At 46.4% G+C, this 20,860-nt stretch overlaps 1 pseudogene; it reads left to right on the forward strand.

Annotated features, from left to right (window-relative positions):
- The window catches only part of LOC121845239, a 99,310-nt pseudogene extending 84,735 nt beyond the window's left edge, over positions 1–14,575 (forward strand).
- Positions 14,576–20,860: the final 6,285 nt, after the last annotated feature.

The raw sequence follows: 20,860 nt of genomic DNA on the forward strand, positions 1-20,860 counted from the left end.
TGGTGATCGATGGTATCAAAAGCGGCACTAAGGTCTAGGAGCACGAGGACAGATGCAGAGCCTCGGTCCGATGCCATTAAAATGTCATTTACCACCTTCACAAGTGCCGTCTCAGTGCTATGATGGGGTCTAAAACCAGACTGAAGCATTTCGTATACATTGTTTGTCTTCAGGAAGGCAGTGAGTTGCTGAGCAACAGCCTTCTCTAAAATTTTTGAGAGGAATGGAAGATTCGATATAGGCTGATAGTTTTTATATTTTCTGGGTCAAGGTTTGGCTTTTTCAAGAGAGGCTTTATTACTGCCACTTTTAGTGAGTTTGGTACACATCCAGTGGATAGAGAGCCGTTTATTATGTTCAACATAGGAGGGCCAAGCACAGGAAGCAGCTCTTTCAGTAGTTTAGTTGGAATAGGGTCCAGTATGCAGCTTGAAGGTTTAGAGGCCATGATTATTTTCATCATTGTGTCAAGAGATATAGTACTAAAACACTTGAGCGTCTCTCTTGATCCTAGGTCCTGGCAGAGTTGTGCAGACTCAGGACAACTGAGGTTTGGAGGAATACGCAGGTTTAAAGAAGAGTCCGTAATTTGCTTTCTAATAATCATAATCTTTTCCTCAAAGAAGTTCATGAATTTATCACTGCTAAAGTGAAAGTCATCCTCTCTTGGGGAATGCTGCTTTTTAGTTAGCTTTGCGACAGTATCAAAAAGGAATTTCGGATTGTTCTTATTTTCCTCAATTAAGTTAGAAAAATAGGATGATCGAGCAGCAGTAAGGGCTCTTCGGTACTGCACGGTACTGTCTTTCCAAGCTAGTCGGAAGACTTCCAGTTTGGTGTGGTGCCATTTCCGTTCCAATTTTCTGGAAGCTTGCTTCAGAGCTCGGGTATTTTCTGTGTACCAGGGAGCTAGTTTCTTATGAGAATTTTTTTTAGTTTTTAGGGGTGCAACTGCATCTAGGGTATTGCGCAAGGTTAAATTGAGATCCTCAGTTAGGTGGTTAACTGATTTTTGTCCTCTGGCGTCCTTGGGTAGGCAGAGGGAGTCTGGAAGGGCATCAAGGAATCTTTGTGTTGTCTGTGAATTTATAGCACGACTTTTGATGTTCCTTGGTTGGGGTCTGAGCAGATTATTTGTTGCAATTGCAAACGTAATAAAATGGTGGTCCGATAGTCCAGGATTATGAGGAAAAACATTAAGATCCACCACATTTATTCCATGGGACAAAACTAGGTCCAGCGTATGACTGTGACAGTGAGTGGGTCCAGAGACATGTTGGACAAAACCCACTGAGTCGATGATGGCTCCGAAAGCCTTTTGGAGTGGGTCTGTGGACTTTTCCATGTGAATATTAAAGTCACCAAAGATTAGAATATTATCTGCTATGACTACAAGGTCCGATAGGAATTCAGGGAACTCAGTGAGAAACGCTGTATATGGCCCAGGAGGCCTGTAAACAGTAGCTATAAAAAGTGATTGAGTAGGCTGCATAGATTTCATGACTAGAAGCTCAAAAGACGAAAACGTCATTTTTTTTTTGTAAATTGAAATTTGCTATCGTAAATGTTAGCAACCCCTCCGCCTTTGCGGGATGCACGGGGATATGGTCACTAGTGTAGCCAGGAGGTGAGGCCTCATTTAAAACAGTAAATTCATCAGGCTTAAGCCATGTTTCAGTCAGGCCAATCACATCAAGATTATGATCAGTGATTAGTTCATTGACTATAATTGCCTTTGAAGTAAGGGATCTAACATTAAGTAGTCCTATTTTGAGATGTGAGGTATCATGATCTCTTTCAGTAATGACAGGAATGGAGGTGGTCTTTATCCTAGGGAGATTGCTAAGGCGAACACCGCCATGTTTAGTTTTGCCCAACCTAGGTCGAGGCACAGACACGGTCTCAATGGTGATAGCTGAGCTGACTACACTGACTGTGCTAGTGGCAGACTCCACTATGCTGGCAGGCTGGCTAACAGCCTGCTGCCTGGCCTGCACCCTATTTCATTGTGGAGCTAGAGGAGTTAGAGCCCTGTCTATTTTGGTAGATAAGATGAGAGCACCCCTCCAGCTAGGATGGAGTCCGTCACTCCTCAGCAGGTCAGGCTTGGTCCTGTTTGTGGGTGAGTCCCAGAAAGAGGGCCAATTATCTACAAATTCTATCTTTTGGGAGGGGCAGAAAACAGTTTTCAACCAGCGATTGAGTTGTGAGACTCTGCTGTAGAGCTCATCACTCCCCTAACTTGTTCATCAGCCGCAGTGTCAGATTTCAAAAAGGCTTCACGGCGAAAGCAGACCGTGCGTTTATCTGAGGACAGCACCCAGCATACAAACACGTGAAAATCATATTTCAACCAGCCAGGCATGACACAAAAGTCAGAAATAACGAAAACAAAGTGAAGCGCGTTCCAGGTCGCTCGCACCAAAAGATTTGAGTCCACCTGACACATGGAAGAGCAGGGCTACTTCTTCATTTCTCAAAGGAAAAACATCAACCAATTTCTAAAGACTGTTGACATCTAGTGGAAGCCATAGGAACTACAAGCCGATTCCTATTAAAAAGGGCTTACCATAGAAATCTAATGCAAAACAGATTGACCCCCAAAAAAATCCCAGGTTGGATTGTGCTCGGGGTTCCGCCTGTCAAATCAGTTATGTTATACTCACAGACATTATTCAAACAGTTTTAGAAACTTCAGAATGTTTTCTATCCAAATCTAATAATGATATGCATATCTTAGCTTCTGGGCCTGAGTAGCAAGCAGTTTACTTTGGGCACGCTTTTCATCCGGACGTAAAATACTGCCCCCTATCCCTAAGACGTTTTTAATCTAGAGCAAAAAAATGTCCTTATATGATAAGAAGAAAACACAGTGGGGCAGTCCACAAGGGGGCGTAGTGCTCCCCTTGAAGTAAACACAGTGGGGCAGTCCACGAGGGGGTGTAGTGTCCCTCTTGAAGTAAACACAGTGGGGCAGTCCACGAGGGGGCGTAGTGCCCCCTTGAAGTAAACACAGTGGGGCAGTCCACGAGGGGGTGTAGTGCCCCTCTTGAAGTAAACACAGTGGGGCAGTCCACAAGGGGGCGTAGTGCCCCCTTGAAGTAAACACAGTGGGGCAGTCCACTAGGGGGTGTAGTGTCCCTCTTGAAGTAAACACAGTGGGGCAGTCCACGAGGGGGCGTAGTGTCCCTTTTGAAGTAAACACAGTGGGGCAGTCCACGAGGGGGCGTAGTGCCCCCTCTTGGGGCAGAAGTAAACACAGTGGGGCAGTCCACGAGGGGGTGTAGTGTCCCTCTTGAAGTAAACACAGTGGGGCAGTCCACGAGGGGGTGTAGTGTCCCCCTTGAAGTAAACACAGTGGGGCAGTCCACGAGGGGGCGTAGTGCCCCCTTGAAGTAAACACAGTGGGGCAGTCCACGGGGCGTAGTGCCCCCTTGAAGTAAACACAGTGGGGCAGTCCACGAGGGGGTGTAGTGTCCCTCTTGGTTCTCTGTGGAGGAAGCTGCCTCATGTCAACATGTTACTGTTACAGTCTGGTGAATTTCTGTTCTTCCCAACAACCTCACGTAATGAACGTGTGAGAGAGACATCTGAAATGTATATATTTTTTTTTTTCACATCACCTTTATTTAACCAGGTGGGCCAGTTGAGAACAAGTTCTCATTTCCAACTGCGACCTGGCCAAGATAAAGCAAAGCAGTGCAGTACACTCCATGTGTGGCGCCTGTAACTCCTTTGATCAAGTCATCCTTTAAATGCGTCAGGACCGTGAAAAAGGGCATCAGGATATATACAGAGCCTTCAGAAAGTAACCAGGACAGGCTGATATCTCCACAGGGCTGAAGAGCATGCCTCTGTAGTTGAAACCAGGACAGGCTGATATCTCCACAGGGCTGAAGAGCATGCCTCTGTACTGTGAGTTATCATCACAACTAGTTAATACCAGACAACAGTGAGTTATTATCACAACTAGTTAATACCAGATAACAGTGAGTTATCATCACAACTAGTTAATACCAGAGAACTAGTTAATTTCAGATAACAGTGAGTTACCATCACAACTAGTTAATACCAGAAAACAGTGAGTTATCATCACAACTAGTTAATACCAGATAACATTGAGTTATCATCACAACTAGTTAATACCAGACAAGTGAGTTATCATCACAACTAGTTAATACCAGACAACAGTGAGTTATCATCACAACTAGTTAATTCCAGATAACAGTGCGTTATCATCACAACTAGCTAATACCAGACAACTAGTTAATACCAGACAACAGTGAGTTATCATCACAACTAGTCAATACCAGGTGACAGTGAGTTATCATCACAACTAGTTAATACCAGGTGACAGTGAGTTTATCATCACAACTAGTTAATACCAGGTGACAGTGCAGCAGCTTCTTATCTCTGCCTGGCAGCTGCCCAGCAGAGGGTGGCTTATTGGCTGCCATACTCCTAAAATGGAATCCATGTTAGCCACTGTCTGACTGAGGAGTTGAGGTGATCAGGCCTGGTTATCAGGCCTGGGGAGAGTCTAGATGGTTATCAGGCCTGGGGAGAGTCTAGATGGTTATCAGTCCTGGGGAGAGTCTAGATGGTTATCAGGCCTGGGGAGAGTCTAGATGTTTATCAGTCCTGGGGAGAGTCTAGATGTTTATCAGGCCCTTACGAGGTCTATGGCCCAGAGCTAACAGGTAGCCATGAGGTGTAGATGGTTATCAGGCCTGGGGAGAGTCTAGATGGTTATCAGGCCCTTACGAGATCTATGGCCCAGAGCTAACAGGTAGCCATGAGGTGTAGATGGTTATCAGGCCTGGGGAGTGTCTAGATGGTTATCAGGCCCTTACGAGGTCTATGGCCCAGAGCTAACAGGTAGACATGAGGTGTAGATGGTTATCAGGCCTGTGGAGAGTCTAGATGTTTATCAGGCCCTTACGAGGTCTATGGCCCAGAGCTAACAGGTAGCCATGAGGTGTAGATGTTTATCAGGCCCTTACGAGGTCTATGGCCCAGACCTAACAAGTAGCCATGAGGTGTAGATGGTTATCAGGCCCTTACGAGGTCTAGGCCCCAGAGCTAACAGGTAGCCATGAGGTAAGGGCCTGATAACCATCTACACCTCATGGCTACCTGTTAGCTCTGGGCCATAGACCTTGTAAGGGCCTGATAAACATGGAACCCTATTTCCTATATAGTGCACTACTTTAGACCATATCCATATTGCACCATATTTCCTATTTAGTGCACTATTTTAGACCAGAGTGCTATGGGTTTTCTAACAGGCCTTGGTCAATAGTAGTGCACTATATAGGGAATAAGGTTCAATTTGTGAGGCAGCCATGAGGAGTCCTACTGGGCCTATAATACATCCCCTGCCATGCCACTCTGTTCTCCACATGACTAATCCCATCTCCCCCTGCTACGCTGGGACAGACAGGGTTTCAGTTAACACACTGAACACACACACACACACACACACACACAAAGTCCCAGGATATAGATATGACACTGAGTGGTAAATATGGGGATAGTTTAATGATGATGTGTTTAATATTTTAACGCCACATCAGTGTGCTAGCTAAGTGTTCTTCACACCCAACCCCAAGGTGATAGTGTCCTTCACACCCAACCCCAAGGTGATAGTGTCCTTCACACCCAACCCCAAGGTGATAGTGTCCTTCACCCAACCCCAACCCCAAGGTGATAGTGTCCTTCACACCCAACCCCAATGTGATAGTGTCTGTGTTTTCACATCCAACCCCAAGGTGATAGTGTCCATCACACCCAACCCCAAGGTGATAGTGTCCTTCACACCCAACCCCAAGGTGATAGTGTCCTTCACACCCAACCCCAAGGTGATAGTGTCTTTCACACCCAACCCCAAGGTGATAGTGTCCTTCACACCCAACCCCAAGGTGATAGTGTCCTTCACACCCAACCCCAAGGTGATAGTGTCCTTCACACCCAACCCCAAGGTGATAGTGTCCTTCACACCCAACCCCAAGGTGATAGTGTCCTTCACACCCAACCCCAAGGTGATAGTGTCACACCCAACCCCTTCACACCCAACCCCAAGGTGATAGTGTCCTTCACACCCAACCCCAAGGTGATAGTGTCCTTCACACCCAACCCCAAGGTGATAGTGTCCTTCACACCCAACCCCAAGGTGATAGTGTCCTTCACACCCAACCCCAAGGTGATAGTGTCCTTCACACCCAACCCCAAGGTGATAGTGTCCTTCACACCCAACCCCAATGTGATAGTGTCTGTGATAGTTTTCACAACCCCAACCCCAAGGTGATAGTGTCCTTCACACCCAACCCCAAGGTGATAGTGTCCTTCACACCCAACCCCAAGGTGATAGTGTCCTTCACACCCAACCCCAAGGTGATAGTGTCCTTCACACCCAACCCCAAGGTGATAGTGTGGCCCTTCACACCCCAACCCCAAGGTGATAGTGTCCTTCACACCCAACCCCAAGGTGATAGTGTCCTTCACACCCAACCCCAAGGTGATAGTGTCCTTCACACCCAACCCCAAGGTGATAGTGTCCTTCACACCCAACCCCAAGGTGATAGTGTCCTTCACACCCAACCCCAAGGTGATAGTGTCCTTCACACCCAACCCCAATGTGATAGTGTCTGTGTTTTTCACATCCAACCCCAAGGTGATAGTGTCCTTCACACCCAACCCCAAGGTGATAGTGTCCTTCACATCCAACCCCAAGGTGATAGTGTCCTTCAACCCCAAGGTGATAGTGTCCTTCACCCAACCCCAAGGTGATAGTGTCTGTGTTCTTCACCCACCCAACCCCAAGTGTGATAGTGTCTGTGTTCTTCACACCCAACCCCAAGGTGATAGTGTCCTTCACACCCAACCCCAAGGTGATAGTGTCCTTCACACCCAACCCCAAGGTGATAGTGTCCTTCACACCCAACCCCAAGGTGATAGTGTCTTCACACCCAACCCCAAGGTGATAGTGTCCTTCACACCCAACCCCAAGGTGATAGTGTCCTTCACACCCAACCCCAAGGTGATAGTGTCCTTCACACCCAACCCCAAGGTGATAGTGTCCTTCACACCCAACCCCAAGGTGATAGTGTCCTTCACACCCAACCCCAAGGTGATAGTGTCCTTCACACCCAACCCCAAGGTGATGTGTCCTTCACACCCAACCCCAAGTCCTTCACACCCAACCCCAAGGTGATAGTGTCTGTGTTTTTCACACCCAACCCCAAGGTGATAGTGTAGTGTCCTTCACACCCAACCCCAAGGTGATAGTGTCCTTCACACCCAACCCCAAGGTGATAGTGTCCTTCACACCCAACCCCAAGGTGATAGTGTCCTTCACACCCAACCCCAAGGTGATAGTGTCCTTCACACCCAACCCCAAGGTGATAGTGTCCTTCACACCCAACCCCAAGGTGATAGTGTCCTTCACACCCAACCCCAAGGTGATAGTGTCCTTCACACCCAACCCCAAGGTGATAGTGTCTGTGTTCTTCACACCCAACCCCAAGGTGATAGTGTCTGTGTCCTTCACACCCAACCCCAAGGTGATAGTGTCTGTGTCCTTCACACCCAACCCCAAGGTGATAGTGTATTTCACACCCAACCCCAAGGTGATAGTGTATTTCACACCCAACCCCAAGTGATAGTGCGACCCAACCCCAAGGTGTAGTTTCACACCCAACCCAAGGTGTGATAGTGCCTGTGTCTTTCACACCCAACCCCAAGGTGATAGTGTCTTTCACACCCAACCCCAAGGTGATAGTGTCACACTGTGTCCTTCACACCCAACCCCAAGGTGATAGTGTCCTTCACACCCAACCCCAAGGTGATAGTGTCCTTCACACCCAACCCCAAGGTGATAGTGCCTGTGTAGTGTTTCACACCCAACCCCAAGGTGATAGTGTCTTTCACACCCAACCCCAAGGTGAGTGGTGTCTTCACACCCAACCCCAAGGTGGGATAGTGTCTGTTCACACCCAACCCCAAGGTGATAGTGTCCTTCACACCCAACCCCAAGGTGATAGTGTCCTTTCACACTTTCACACCCAACCCCAAGGTGATAGTGTAGTTTCACACCCAACCCCAAGGTGATAGTGTGTCCTTCACACCCAACCCCAAGGTGATAGTGTCTGTGTCCTTCACACCCAACCCCAAGGTGATAGTGTCCTTCACACCCAATCCCCATGGTGATAGTGTCTTTCACACCCAACCCCAAGGTGATGGTGTCCTTCACACCCAACCCCAAGGTGATAGTGTCCTTCACACCTGAACCCCAAGGTGATAGTGTCCTTCACACCCAAACCCCAAGGTGATAGTGTCTGTGTCCTTCACACCCAACCCCAAGGTGATAGTGTCCTTCACACCCAACCCCAAGGTGATAGTGTCCTTCACACCCAACCCCAAGGTGATAGTGTCCTTCTTCACACCCAACCCCAAGGTGATAGTGTCCTTCACACCCAACCCCAAGGTGATGTGATAGTGTCTGTGTTCTTCACACCCAACCCCAAGGTGATAGTGTCTTTCACACCCAACCCCAAGGTGATAGTGTCTGTGTCCTTCACACCCAACCCCAAGGTGATAGTGTATTTCACACCCAACCCCAAGGTGATAGTGTTTTCACACCCAACCCCAAGGTGATAGTGTATTTCACACCCAACCCCAAGGCGATAGTGTCTTTCACACCCAACCCCAAGGTGATAGTGTCTTTCACACCCAACCCCAAGGTGATGTGTCACACCCAACCCCAAGGTGATAGTGTCCTTCACACCCAACCCCAAGGTGATAGTGTCTTTCACACCCAACCCCAACGTGATAGTGTCTTTCACCCAACCCCAAGGTGATAGTGTCCTTCACACCCAACCCCACCCAACCCCAAGGTGATAGTGTCTTCACACCCAACCCCAAGGTGATAGTGTCCTTCACACCCAACCCCAAGGTGATAGTGTCCTTCACACCCAACCCCAAGGTGATAGTGTCAAGGTGTGTCCTTCACACCCAACCCCAAGGTGATAGTGTCTTCACACCCAACCCCAAGGTGATAGTGTCTTGACCCCTTCACACCCAACCCCAAGGTGATAGTGTCTGTGACCTTCACATCCAACCCCAAGGTGATAGTGTCTGTGTCCTTCACACCCAACCCCAAGGTGATAGTGTCCTTCACACCCAACCCCAAGGTGATAGTGTATCTGTCCTTCACACCCAACCCCAAGGTGATAGTGTCTGTGTCCTTCATACCCAACCCCAAGGTGATAGTGTCTGTGTTCTTCACACCCAACCCCAAGGTGATAGTGTCTGTGTTCTTCACTCCCAACCCCAAGGTTATAGTGTGTGACCTTCACATCCAACCCCAGGTGGTGTGTCCTTCACACCCAACCCCAAGGTGATAGTGTGTTCTTCACACCCAACCCCAAGGTGATAGTGTCCTTCACACCCAACCCCAAGGTGATAGTGTCCTTCACACCCAACCCCAAGGTGATAGTGTCCTTCACACCCAACCCCAAGGTGATAGTGTCCTTCACACCCAACCCCAAGGTGATAGTGTCCTTCACACCCAACCCCAAGGTGAAGTGGTGATAGTGTCCTTCACACCCAACCCCAAGGTGATAGTGTCCTTCACACCCAACCCCAAGGTGATAGTGTCCTTCACACCCAACCCCAAGGTGATAGTGTCCTTCACACCCAACCCCAAGGTGATAGTGTCCTTCACACCCAACCCCAAGGTGATAGTGTCTGTGTCCTTCACACCCAACCCCAAGGTGATAGTGTCTCAAGGTGATAGTGTCCTTCACACCCAACCCCAAGGTGATAGTGTCCTTCACACCCAACCCCAAGGTGATAGTGTCTCTGTCCTTCACACCCAACCCCAAGGTGATAGTGTCACACCCAACCCCTGTCCTTCACACCCAACCCCAAGGTGATAGTGTACTTCACACCCAACCCCAAGGTCATAGTGTCTGTGTTTTTCACACCCAACCCCAAGGTGATAGTGTCTGTGTCCTTCACTCCCAACCGCAAGGTTATAGTGTCTGTGTCTTTCACTCCCAACCGCAAGGTGATAGTGTCTGTGTTCTTAACACCCAACCCCTAGTTGATAGTGTCCTTCACACCCAACCCCAAGGTGATAGTGTCTGTGTTCTTCACACCCAACCCCTAGTTGATAGTGTCCTTCACACCCAACCCCAAGGTGATAGTGTCCTTCACACCCAACCCCAAGGTGATAGTGTCTGTGTTCTCCACACCCAACCCCTAGTTGATAGTGACCTTCACACCCAACCCCAAGGTGATAGTGTGCGGAACAGTAACATCAGTCTTGTTGATGCTGTCAGGACCATGATTACAACAGTAACATCATTCTTGTTGATGCTGTCAGGACTGTGATTACAACAGTAACATCAGTCTTGTTGATGCTGTCAGGACCGTGATTACAACAGTAACATCAGTCTTGTTGATGCTGTCAGGACCGTGATTACAACAGTAACATCAGTCTTGTTGATGCTGTCAGGACCGTGATTACAACAGAAACATCAGTCTTGTTGATGCTGTCAGGACCGTGATTACAACAGTAACATCAGTCTTGTTGATGCTGTCAGGACCGTGATTACAACAGTAACATCAGTCTTGTTGATGCTGTCAGGACCATAATTACAACAGTAACATCAGTCTTGTTGATGCTGTCCATGATTACAACAGTAACATTAGTCTTGTTGATGCTGTCAGGACCATGATTACAACAGTAACATCAGTCTTGTTGATGCTGTCAGGACCATGATTACAACAGTAACATCATTCTTGTTGATGCTGTCAGGACTGTGATTACAACAGTAACATCAGTCTTGTTGATGCTGTCAGGACCGTGATTACAACAGTAACATCAGTCTTGTTGATGCTGTCAGGACCGTGATTACAACAGTAACATCAGTCTTGTTGATGCTGTCAGGACCGTGATTACAACAGTAACATCAGTCCTGTTGATGCTGTCAGGACCGTGATTACAACAGTAACATCAGTCTTGTTGATGCTGTCAGCACTGTGATTAGCTGTTAACCTGTATCAGGTCACACAGAGCTGCACTAATATAGTCCTGTTAACCTGTTTCAGGTCGGAGGTCACACAGCGCTATACTAATATAGTCCTGTTAACCTGTTTCAGGTCGGAGGTCACACCATGTTGCCGATCCGCTGGATGCCCCCTGAGAGCATCATGTACAGAAAGTTCACAACAGAAAGTGACGTTTGGAGCTTTGGAGTCATCCTCTGGGAGATCTTCACCTACGGGAAGCAGCCGTGGTTTCAGCTGGCCAACAACGAGGTATACTGGACCACCAACACCTTGCCTGCGTCCCTTAGGGCTCTGGTCAAGAGTAGTGGACTATTTAGGCAATAGGACGCCATTTCAAATCACATTTGTATTGGTGGTCTGAAGACAAGAGTAGTGACTATATAACACATTTAGGAGCACCCCTAGGAGCACCCCTAGTGTCTATATAACACATTTAGGAGCACCCCTAGTGTCTATATAACACATTTAGGAGCACCCCTAGTGTCTATATAACACATTTAGGAGCACCCTAGGAGCACCCCCCATTTAGGAGCACCCCTAGTGTCTATATAACACATTTAGGAGCACCCCTAGTGTCTATATAACACATTTAGGAGCACCCCTAGTGTCTATATAACACATTTAGGAGCACCCTAGAGCACCCCTAGTGTGTATATAACACATTTAGGAGCACCCCTAGTGTGTATATAACACATTTAGTGTCTATATAACACATTTAGCACCCCTAGAGCAGCCCCTAGTGTCTATATAACACATTTAGGAGCACCCCTAGTGTCTATATAACACATTTAGGAGCACCCCCCCATTTAGTAGCACCCCTAGTGTCTATATAACACATTTAGGAGCACCCCTAGTGTCTATATAACACATTTAGGAGCACCCCTAGTGTATATATAACACATTTAGGAGCACCCCTAGTGTCTATATAACACATTTAGAGCACCCCTAGTGTCTATATAACACATTTAGTAGCACCCTAGTGACTATATAACACATTTAGGAGCACCCTAGGAGCACCCCTAGTGTCTACATAACACATTTAGTAGCACCCCTAGTGTCTATATAACACATTTAGGAGCACCCCTAGGAGCACCCCTAGTGTCTATATAACACATTTAGGAGCACCCCTAGTGACTATATAACACATTTAAGAGCACCTCTAGGAGCACCGGTCCAGCTCTCTGTGATTTATTTATGCAGTATTCCAGAACTCCCAGGGGAGGGGTAAACAATGGAATTTAATTAATATTACTCTTACTATCAAGTTTATTAGTACAATCAAACTGCCCTTAAGAAATAACCTGTCAAGGGGTGCACATTCCCCTCGTAATTCATGCACTTGAAGTGTCAATATTTTATTTGAAATTGATATTACCCCCGTTTCTAGAAAAAAATATTAACCTATAGTCAGTGAGAGCATATTAATGTTTTGAAACCCAAATGTATGTAGTGTAAAAACAGGTGTACAATAATCTCTGCATCATCTCTCTGTCTCTCTGTTTGACTGACCCCTAACCCCTACACCCTAACCCCTCCTCTCTCTGTCTCTCTGTTTGACTGACCCCTAACCCCTACACCCTAACCCATCCTCTCTCTGACTGACCCCTACACCCTAACGCCTACACCCTAACCCCTCTTCTCTCTGTCTCTCTGTTTGACTGACCCCTAACCCCTACACCCTAACCCATCCCTCTCTGACTGACCCCTACACCCTAACGCCTACACCCTAACCCCTCTTCTCTCTGTTTGACTGACCCCTAACCCCTACACCCTAACCCCTCCTCTCTCTGTCTCTCTGTTTGACTGACCCCTAACCCCTACACCCTAACCCCTCCTCTCTCTGTCTCTCTGTATTGACTGACCACTAACCCCTACACCCTAACCCCTCCTCTCTCTGTTTCTCTGTTTGACTGACCCCTAACCCCTACACCCTAACCCATCCCTCTCTGTCTCTCTGTTTGACTGACCCCAACCCCTACACCCTAACCCCTCCTCTCTCTGTCTCTCTGTTTGACTGACCCCTAACCCCTACACCCTAACCCATCCTCTCTCTGTCTCTCTGTTTGACTGACCCCTAACCCCTACACCCTAACCCCTCCTCTCTCTGTCTCTCTGTTTGACTGACCCCTAACCCCTACACCCTAACCCCTCCTCTCTCTGTCTCTCTGTTTGACTGACCGCTACACCCTAACCCCTCCTCTCTCTGTTTCTCTGTTTGACTGACCCCTAACCCCTACACCCTAACCCCTCCTCTCTCTGTCTCTCTGTTTGACTGACCCCTAACCCCTACACCCTAACCCCTCCTCTCTCTGTCTCTTTGTTTGACTGACCCCTAAACCCTACACCCTAACCCCTCCTCTCTCTGTTTCTCTGTTTGACTGACCCCTAACCCCTACACCCTAACCCCTCCTCTCTCTGTCTCTCTGTTTGACTGACCCCTAACCCCTACACCCTAACCCCTCCTCTCTCTGTCTCTCTGTTTGACTGACCCCTAACCCCTACACCCTAACCCCTCCTCTCTCTGTTTCTCTGTTTGACTGACCCCTAACCCCTACACCCTAACCCATCCTCTCTCTGTCTCTCTGTTTTACTGACCCCTAACCCCTACACCCTAACCCCTCCTCTCTCTGTCTCTCTGTTTGACTGACCCCTAACCCCTACACCCTAACCCCTCCTCTCTCTGTCTCTCTGTTTGACTGACCCCTAACCCCTACACCCTAACCCCTCCTCTCTCTGTCTCTCTGTTTGACTGACTGCTACACCCTAACCCCTCCTCTCTCTGTCTCTCTGTTTGACTGACCCCTAACCCCTACACCCTAACCCCTCCTCAGGTCATAGAGTGTTTAGTGCAGGGTCAGGTCCTGGACAGGCCGAGGGTTTGTCCCAAGGAGGTGTATGACCTGATGCTGGGCTGCTGGCAGAGGGAACCACAGCAGAGGTTGAACATCAAGGACATTCAGAAGGTCCTCTATACCATGGGGAAAGACACACCTGTCTACCTGGATATACTCGGCTAGCACCAGTTCTACCTGGACTGAGTAGGGAGTTGATCCTAGACACTCACCTTGGATCAGTTTTGCATTTCTCTAACCAATGGTTAAGGTTAAGATTGTGGAGGGGTAGCTGATCCTAGACCTGTACCTTAGGGGAAACTATACCCTGGAGCTTGCCTGGATGTGTTGGGCTAAGATCGTCTGGATGTAATGCTTGTTGGACAGACTGATAGACAACCAGGAAATAACCAGCCAGCCTGTTCCTTACTGTTCCGCTGTCAACAGGAGCCTAAAAATTTGGGAAGGACTCAAAGTGCCTGATCCACTATCCATATACTGGATAAAAGTATCAACAAAACAAACATTTACATTTTGTTTCCTGATACAGTGTACACACCTGGTCAATCTGTCATGGAAAGGTGTTCCTAATGTTCTGTCCACTCAGTGTATATTTAGTGCATTCGGACAGTATTCAGGACCCTTGACTTTTTCCACATGTTGCTACGTTACAGCCTAAAATGGATTAAAATATATATTTTTCCTCATCAATCTACACACAATACTAATAATGACAAAGCGAAACAAGGTTTTTAGATTTTTTTTTAATGTATTAACGATACAAAACATAAATACCTTATTTACATAAGTATTCAGACCCTTTGCTATGAGACTCGAAAAAGAGCTCAGGTGCATCCTGTTTCCATTGATCATCCTTGAGATGTTTCTACAACTTGATTGGAGTCCAACTGTGGTAAATTCAATTAATTGGACATGACTTGGAAAGACTCACCCCTGCCTATATAAGATCCCACAGATAAGTGTATATCAGATCCCTAAGCCATGATGAAGGAATTGTATATAGAGCTCTGAGACAGATTGTCTCAGAACAGGATTGTATATAGATCCCACAGATACTGTGGGGATTAATCCAGAGATAGTTGTAACATAGATAAGATGTTTTATTTGCAGATTATATATAGTTACTTCTCACAGATAAGTTGTACTCATTTAGAATGTATCTTGTTGTACTATAGTGGAGGCCATAGTTATCCTTTATCTGTCCTGGGGCCTTTACGGTGATATAAGGTTGGTGATAGTCTTCTCCATTTAGAATGTATCTTGTTGTACTATAGTGGAGGCCATTTGTAGTTATCCTTTATCTGTCAGATAACAGTGTATCTTGTTGTAAAAAGTGGAGGCCATTTGAGGTTGATCCTTTATCTGTCCCTCAGAGCTCATTTAGAATGTATCTTGTTGTACTATCTGGGGCCACAGTTATCCTTTATCTGTCCTGGGGGTTATTATTCAGAATGTATCTTGGGTAACATAGATAAGATGTTTTATTTGCATTATATGCTTGTGAGTTACTTCTCATTTAGAATGTATCTTGTTGTACTATAGTGGAGGCCATTTGCAGTTATCCTTTATCTGTCCTGGGGTCAGTTACTTCTCATTTAGAATGTATCTTGTTGTACTATAGTGGAGGCCGTTTGCAGTGATCCTTTCTCTGTCCTGGGTTCAGTTACTTGGGCCTCAGAAAGGGGAGAGGTCAAGCTTGTCTTCATATGTAAACACATCTTTTAAACCATGTGAATGGATGATTGAGGGGGAACCAATTATCTCTTGGCTCCACAGTGTCTGTGTGCCAGTCACTGTCTCTCTGATCTTGTCCAGGAGGGGGTGTATTTGATATATGCTAGTGGATGAGGTTTTGTTTTATGGTTCTGAGTGGTACCAAGAGCGAGATAAGAACATAGTTTAGGAGACAAAGCTGAACGATCATTTATAGCCAATGCTGTCTGGCTATGTGTGTCTTTGCTATAAAGGATCTCAGTTGCAATGTGTAAGCACTCTCAGAGAATTCATTTATAGACACTGAATTGATCTGAGAGTCACAGGGTTGTGATGGAGCTCATAATAATTAAAGATGGACTTTATGATAACTCTGACTTGTGTGGTGGTTTGGTCTCATGATTTGGTAAATACAGGAAATTTCCACTACAAGACCAACACATTTCTGCAGCATTGAAGGTTCCCAAGAACACAGTGGCCTCCATCATTCTTAAATGGAAGAAGTTTGGCATCACCAAGACTCTTCCTAGAGCTGGCCACCAAGCAGAGCCTTGGTCAGGGAGGTGACCAAGTACCTGATGGTCACTGACAGAACTCCAGAGTTCCTCTGTGGAGATGGGAGAACTTTCCAGAAGGACAACCATCTCTGCAGCACTCCACCAATCAGGTCTTTATGGTAGTGACCAGACAGAAGCCACTCCTCAGTAAAAGGCACATGACAACCCGCTTGCAGTTTGCCAAAAGGCACCTAAAGGACTGAGAAACACGATTCTCTGGTCTGATGAAACCAAGATTGAACTCTTTGACCTGAATGCAAAGCATCACATCTGGATGACACCTGGCACCAGCGGTGAAGCATGGTGGTGGTGGCAGCATCATGCTGTGATGATGTTTGTCAGTGGCAGGGACTGGGAGACTAGTCAGGATCGAGAGAAAGATGAACGGAGCAAACTACAGAGAGATCCTTGATGAAAACCTGCTCCAGAGCGTTCAGGACCTCAGACTGAGGTGAAGGTTCACCTTTCAACAGGACAACGACCCTAAGCACACAGCCAAGACAATGCAGGAGTGGCTTCGGGACAAGTCTCTGAATGTCCTTTAGTGGCCCAGCCAGAGCCCAGACTTGAACCCGATCCAACATCTCTGGGAGAGACCTGAAAATAGCTGTGCAGCGATGCTCCCCATCCAATCTGATGAAGCTTGAGGGGATCTGCAGAGAAGACTGGGAGAAACTCCCCCAATACAGGTGTACCAAGCTTGTAGCGTCATACCCAAAACGACTCAAGGCTGTAATCGCTGCCAAAGGTGCATCAACAAAGTACTGAGTAAAGGGTCTGAATACTAATGGAAATGTGATAGTTTAGTGTTTTTTAAATGTATAAATTTGCTATAAAAAATGACAACATTATTTTGCTTTGTCGTTATGGGGTATTGTGTGTGTCCATGTTAGTGTAAGGCTGTAATGTAACATAATGTGGAAAAAGTCAAGGGGTCAGAATCCTTTCTGAATGTACTGTATATGATCTATAGTTATTCAATGAAGATGATGTTTGAAAAACACTGCAAGAAAAAACACAAAAATTGTGTAAATTAATGTCTTTAAGGTATGGTGATCATGTCTTTAAGGTACGGAAATCATGTCTTTAAGGTACAGTGATCATGTCTTTAAGGATCATGTCGGTGATCATGTCTTTATCAGTGTACAGTGATCATGTCTTTAAGGTACGGTAATCATGTCTTTAAGGTACAGGTGATCATGTCTTTAAGGTATGTCGGTGATCATGTCTTTAAGGATCATGTCTTTAAGGGTGATCATGTCTTTAAGGATCATGTCTTTGGTGATCATGTCTTTAAGGTACAGTGATCATGTCTTTAAGGTACGGTGATCATGTCTTTAAGGTACGGTGATCATGTCTTTAAGGTACGGTGATCATGTCTTTAAGGTACGGTGATCATCATGTCTTTAAGGTACGGGATCATGATCACATGTCTTTCAAGGTACGGTGATCATGTCTTTAAGGTACGGTGATCATGTTACGGTGATCATGTCTTTAAGGTACGGTGATCATGTCTTTAAGGTGATCATGTCTTTAAGGTACGGCGGTGATCATGTCTTTAAGGTACGGTGATCATGTCTTTAAGGTACGGTGATCATGTCTTTAAGGTACGGTGATCATGTCTTTAAGTGATCATGTCGGTGATCATGTCTTTAAGGTACGGTGATCATGTCTTTAACGGTGTCATGTCGGTGATCATGTCTTTAAGGATCATGTCGGTACGGTGATCATGTCTTTAAGGTACGGTGATCATGTCTTTAACGGTGATCATGTCGGTGATCATGTCTTTAAGGTACGGTGATCATGTCGGTGATCATGTCTTTAAGGTACGGTGATCATGTCTTTAAGGTATGGTGATCATGTCTTTAAGGTATGGTGATCATGTCTTTAAGGTATGGTGATCATGTCTTTAAGGGTGATCATGTCTTTAAGGTATCGGTGATCATGTCTTTAGGTACGGTGATCATGTCTTTAAGGTACGGTGATCATGTCTTTAAGGTACGGTGATCATGTCTTTAAGGTACGGTGATCATGTCTTTAAGGTACGGTGATCATGTCTTTAAGGTACGGTGATCATGTCTTTAAGGTACGGTGATCATGTCTTTAAGGTACGGTGATCATGTCTTTTAAGTGATCATGTCGGTGATCATGTCTTTTGATCATGTCTTTAAGTATGGTGATCATGTCGGTGATCACGTCTTTAAGGTACGGTGATCATCATGTCTTTAAGGTACGGTGATCATGATCATCATGTCTTTAAGGTATGGTGATCATGTCTTTAAGGTACATGGCGATCATGTCTTTAAGGTACGGTGATCATGTCTTTAAGGTAGGTGATCGGTCTTTAAGTGATCATGTCGGTGATCATGTCTTTAAGGTACGGTGATCATGTCTTTAAGGTACGGTGATCATGTCTTTAAGGTACGGTGATCATGTCTTTATCAGGTACGGTGATCATGTCTTTAAGGTACGGTGATCATCATGTCTTTTTGATCAGGTACGGTGATCATGTCTTTAAGGTACGGTGATCATGTCTTTAAGGTACGGTGATCATGTCTTTAAGGTCTTTACGGTGATCATGTCTTTAAGGTACGGTGATCACGTCTTTAAGGTACGGTGATCATGTCTTTATCAGGTACGGTGATCACGTCTTTAAGGTACGGTGATCACGTCTTTAACGGGTACGGCGGTGATCATGTCTTTAAGGTACGGTGATCACGTCTTTAAGGTACGGTGATCACGTCTTTAAGGTACGGTGATCATGTCTTTAATGGTACGGTGATCATGTCTTTAAGGTACGGTGATCATGTCTTTAAGGTTCTATTTGAATTGAAGTGAATGTACATGTCTGTATGTTAACTTATCTTTCCTTGGATTCTTTAAGTTCCTTTTCCAACACGATGGCTATAAATGGACTAACTACATCATCTCTGACTTCTGTTTTTAATCAAAGTTAAGATCACAGAGGTGATCGGTTATTGTCTTCGGGACTCACATATAGGGAGGGTTAAGTTAATTGACTCTAGAAAGAGAAGGAGAGACTTTTTACAATGCGGAGTGCCCCAAAAGAGAGATTTCTCCAAATCAGTGGAGGCTGGCGGAGGGGAGGGCGGTTCACAATAATGGCTGGAACAGAGCGAATGGAATGGACTCAAACACATAGAAACTCTGTGTTGTGATGTATTTAATACCACTCCACCCTAGTCCTCTCCAGCCATTACCATGAGCCTGTCCTCCCCAATTAAGGTGCCAACAACCTCCTGTGCTCCAAATTATATTTCTTCAGGAGTTGAAAAAAGCATAACTTTCCAGTTAATTTACTTTTTATGTACAGAATGTGTTAAGATGTCCCACAACCCCCTCTGCCTGTCACCACACACAGACACACACTGAGTAATGTGTTAAGATGTCCCACAACCCCCTCTGCCTGTCACCACACACAGACACACACTGAGTAATGTGTTAAGATGTCCCACAACCCCTCTGCCTGTCACCACACACAGACACACACTGAGTAATGTGTTAAGATGTCCCACAACCCCCTCTGCCTGTCACCACACACAGACACACACTGAGTAATGTGTTAAGATGTCCCACAACCCCCTCTGCCTGTCACCACACACAGACACACACTGAGTAATGTGTTAAGATGTCCCACAACCCCCTCTGCCTGTCACCACACACAGACACACACTGAGTAATGTGTTAAGATGTCCCACAACCCCCTCTGCCTGTCACTGCCTGTCACCACACACAGACACACACTGAGTAATGTGTTAAGATGTCCCACAACCCCCTCTGCCTGTCACCACACACAGACACACACTGAGTAATGTGTTAAGATGTCCCACAACCCCTCTGCCTGTCACCACACACAGACACACACTGAGTAATGTGTTAAGATGTCCCACAACCCCTCTGCCTGTCACCACACACAGACACACACTGAATAATGTGTTAAGATGTCCCACAACCCCCTCTGCCTGTCACCACACACAGACACACACTGAGTAATGTGTTAAGATGTCCCACAACCCCTCTGCCTGTCACCACACACAGACACACACTGAGTAATGTGTTAAGATGTCCCACAACCCCCTCTGCCTGTCACCACACACAGACACACACTGAGTAATGTGTTAAGATGTCCCACAACCCCCTCTGCCTGTCACCACACACAGACACACACTGAGTAATGTGTTAAGATGTCCCACAACCCCCTCTGCCTGTCACCACACACAGACACACACTGAGTAATGTGTTAAGATGTCCCACCCACCCCCTCTGCCTGTCACCACACACAGACACACACTGAGTAATGTGTTAAGATGTCCCACAACCCCCTCTGCATGTCACCACACACAGACACACACTGAGTAATGTGTTAAGATGTCCCACAACCCCTCTGCCTGTCACCACACACAGACACACACTGAGTAATGTGTTAAGATGTCCCACAACCCCTCTGCCTGTCACCACACACAGACACACACTGAGTAATGTGTTAAGATGTCCCACAACCCCCTCTGCCTGTCACCACACACAGACACACACTGAGTAATGTGTTAAGATGTCCCACAACCCCCTCTGCCTGTCACCACACACAGACACACACTGAATAATGTGTTAAGATGTCCCACAACCCCCTCTGCCTGTCACCAC

This window comes from Oncorhynchus tshawytscha, unplaced genomic scaffold (genome assembly GCF_018296145.1).
Source record: "Oncorhynchus tshawytscha isolate Ot180627B unplaced genomic scaffold, Otsh_v2.0 Un_contig_4862_pilon_pilon, whole genome shotgun sequence".
NCBI lineage: Eukaryota > Metazoa > Chordata > Actinopteri > Salmoniformes > Salmonidae > Oncorhynchus > Oncorhynchus tshawytscha.